Consider the following 2,500-nt stretch of genomic DNA (forward strand, 5'->3'; position numbering starts at 1 on the left):
AGCCTACGGCCACACCACACTGAATGTGCCCGATCTCGGAAGCTAAGCAGGGTCAGGCCTAGTTAGTACCTGGATGGGAGACTGCCTGGGAATACCAGGTGCTGTAGGCTTTTTTGTGCTCCATGATTAGTAATTGCGCAACTTCTCAATTATTTTTCAAATTTGGTATGTTTCCAAAATAATTGTATCCCGTTTTATAGCGGAAATGTTGGACAACATCATGAGGGCTGGAGCTACCTTTTTACATAGAATTAGCATACAGGTAGTGTGTTCATGGGTAATAAATCGACTTTCACATGTAATGCAGTACAGAGAATATTGAGTCCTTCAAGAGGCATGAAAGAAAACCATTATTGTGTTGATTGTTCTCTCCACCTCCCTGCAACAGACACAGGATGGATGAATTAAAGTTATCCTACCAGACATAGGAGTCCTGAATGGGCCCACCAGTCTTATATATCTCGCCTGATCGAGCCTGATCGAGCGATGAGCGTGGTATCATGTTGCAAGTGGCTGCATGGCTTAGCTTACTAAATGCAAATGCATAAGAGTAATATTCTTAGCATTCCTAGAGCCTACGGCCACACCTCACTGAATGCACCCGATCTCGTCTGATCTCGGAAGTTAAGCAGTGTCAGGCCTAGTTAGTACCTGGATGGGAGACCGCCTTGGAATACCAGGTGCTGTAGGCTTTTTTGTGCTCCAAGTTCAGGAAGTGAGCCCTTTCTCAATTGCCTTTTAAAACTGCAAGGTCTAGCCGACTAGATGCTTAAAAGTACAACACTCACTAGGCCCAGAGCCTACGGCCACACCACACTGAATGCGCCTGATCTCGTCTGATCTCAGAAGCTAAGCAGTGTCGGGCCTAGTTAGTACCTGGATGGGAGACCGCCTGGGAATACCAGGTGCTGTAGGCTTTTTTGTACTCCAAGTTCAGGAAGTGAGCCATTTCTCAATTGCCTTTCAAAACTGCAAGGTCTAGCCGACTAGATGCTTAAAAGTACAAAACTCACTAGGCCCAGAGCCTACGGCCACACCACACTGAATGCGCCCGATCTCGTCTGATCTCGGAAGCTAAGCAGTGTTGGGCCTAGTTAGTACCTGGATGGGAGACCACCTGGGAATACCAGGTGCTGTAGGCTTTTTTGTGCTCCAAGTTCAGGAAGTGAGCCATTTCACAATTGCCTTTCAAAACTGCAAGGTCTAGCCGACTAGATGCTTAAAAGTACAAACTCACTAGGCCCAGAGCCTACGGCCACACCACACTGAATGCGCCCGATCTCGGAAGCTAAGCAGGGTCGGGCCTAGTTAGTACCTGGATGGGAGACTGCCTGGGAATACCAGGTGCTGTAGGCTTTTTTTGTGCTCCATGATTAGTAATTGCGCAACTTCTCAATTATTTTTCAAATTTGGTATGTTTCCAAAATAATTGTATCCCGTTTTATAGCGGAAATGTTGGACAACATCATGAGGGCTGGAGCTACCTTTTTACATAGAATTAGCATACAGGTAGTGTGTTCATGGGTAATAAATCAACTTTCACATGTAATGCAGTACAGAGAATATTGAGTCCTTCAAGAGGCATGAAAGAAAACCATTATTGTGTTGATTGTTCTCTCCACCTCCCTGCAACAGACACAGGATGGATGAATTAAAGTTATCCTACCAGACATAGGAGTCCTGAATGGGCCCACCAGTCTTATATATCTCGCCTGATCGAGCCTGATCGAGCGATGAGCGTGGTATCATGTTGCAAGTGGCTGCATGGCTTAGCTTACTAAATGCAAATGCATAAGAGTAATATTCTTAGCATTCCTAGAGCCTACGGCCACACCACACTGAATGCACCCGATCTCGACTGATCTCTGAAGTTAAGCAGTGTCAGGCCTAGTTAGTACCTGGATGGGAGACCGCCTGGGAATACCAGGTGCTGTAGGCTTTTTTGTGCTCCAAGTTCAGGAAGTGAGCCCTTTCTCAATTGCCTTTTAAAACTGCAAGGTCTAGCCGACTAGATGCTTAAAAGTACAAAACTCACTAGGCCCAGAGCCTACGGCCACACCACACTGAATGTGCCTGATCTCGTCTGATCTCAGAAGCTAAGCAGTGTCGGGCCTAGTTAGTACCTGGATGGAAGACCGCCTGGGAATACCAGGTGCTGTAGGCTTTTTTGTACTCCAAGTTCAGGAAGTGAGCCATTTCTCAATTGCCTTTCAAAACTGCAAGGTCTAGCCGACTAGATGCTTAAAAGTACAAAACTCACAAGAACCAGAGCCTACAGCCACACCACACTGAATGCGCCCGATCTCGTCTGATCTCGGAAGCTAAGCAGTGTCGGGCCTCGTTAGTACCTGGATGGGAGACCGCCTGGGAATACCAGGTGCTGTAGGCTTTTTTGTGCTCCAAGTTCAGGAAGTGAGCCATTTCTCAATTGCCTTTCAAAACTGCAAGGTCTAGCTGACTAGATGCTTAAAAGTACAAAACTCACTAGGCCCAGAGCCTA

At 46.6% G+C, this 2,500-nt stretch overlaps 7 non-coding genes and 2 pseudogenes across 7 annotated transcripts in view; all 9 read left to right on the top strand.

The window, feature by feature from the left end:
- Window position 1: 1 nt before the first annotated feature.
- LOC138546432 (5S ribosomal RNA) lies at window positions 2-110 on the top strand (annotated as a pseudogene).
- Window positions 111-573: 463 nt separating this feature from the next.
- On the top strand, window positions 574-692 carry LOC138539211 (5S ribosomal RNA). Its single transcript, XR_011287286.1, has one exon. It is a non-coding gene; the product is annotated as a 5S ribosomal RNA (ribosomal RNA).
- Window positions 693-798: 106 nt separating this feature from the next.
- LOC138541952 (5S ribosomal RNA) lies at window positions 799-917 on the top strand. Its single transcript, XR_011289944.1, has one exon. It is a non-coding gene; the product is annotated as a 5S ribosomal RNA (ribosomal RNA).
- A 106-nt stretch (window positions 918-1,023) lies between these two features.
- LOC138548716 (5S ribosomal RNA) lies at window positions 1,024-1,142 on the top strand. The gene has a single exon (XR_011292507.1). It is a non-coding gene; the product is annotated as a 5S ribosomal RNA (ribosomal RNA).
- Window positions 1,143-1,247: 105 nt separating this feature from the next.
- LOC138543536 (5S ribosomal RNA) lies at window positions 1,248-1,356 on the top strand (annotated as a pseudogene).
- Window positions 1,357-1,820: 464 nt separating this feature from the next.
- LOC138542243 (5S ribosomal RNA) lies at window positions 1,821-1,939 on the top strand. Its single transcript, XR_011290230.1, has one exon. It is a non-coding gene; the product is annotated as a 5S ribosomal RNA (ribosomal RNA).
- A 106-nt stretch (window positions 1,940-2,045) lies between these two features.
- Window positions 2,046-2,164, top strand: LOC138539931 (5S ribosomal RNA). Its single transcript, XR_011287990.1, has one exon. It is a non-coding gene; the product is annotated as a 5S ribosomal RNA (ribosomal RNA).
- A 106-nt stretch (window positions 2,165-2,270) lies between these two features.
- Window positions 2,271-2,389, top strand: LOC138550877 (5S ribosomal RNA). Its single transcript, XR_011294619.1, has one exon. It is a non-coding gene; the product is annotated as a 5S ribosomal RNA (ribosomal RNA).
- A 106-nt stretch (window positions 2,390-2,495) lies between these two features.
- Window positions 2,496-2,500, top strand: part of LOC138547973 (5S ribosomal RNA) — a 119-nt gene continuing 114 nt past the window's right edge. The window contains exon 1 of the ribosomal RNA XR_011291794.1: window positions 2,496-2,500. This exon is cut by the window's right edge and continues 114 nt beyond it. This is a non-coding gene — a ribosomal RNA (5S ribosomal RNA).

This window comes from Ambystoma mexicanum, unplaced genomic scaffold (assembly GCF_040938575.1).
Source record: "Ambystoma mexicanum isolate Mex_15411 unplaced genomic scaffold, UKY_AmexF1_1 Mex_scaf10, whole genome shotgun sequence".
NCBI classification, from domain to species: domain Eukaryota; kingdom Metazoa; phylum Chordata; class Amphibia; order Caudata; family Ambystomatidae; genus Ambystoma; species Ambystoma mexicanum.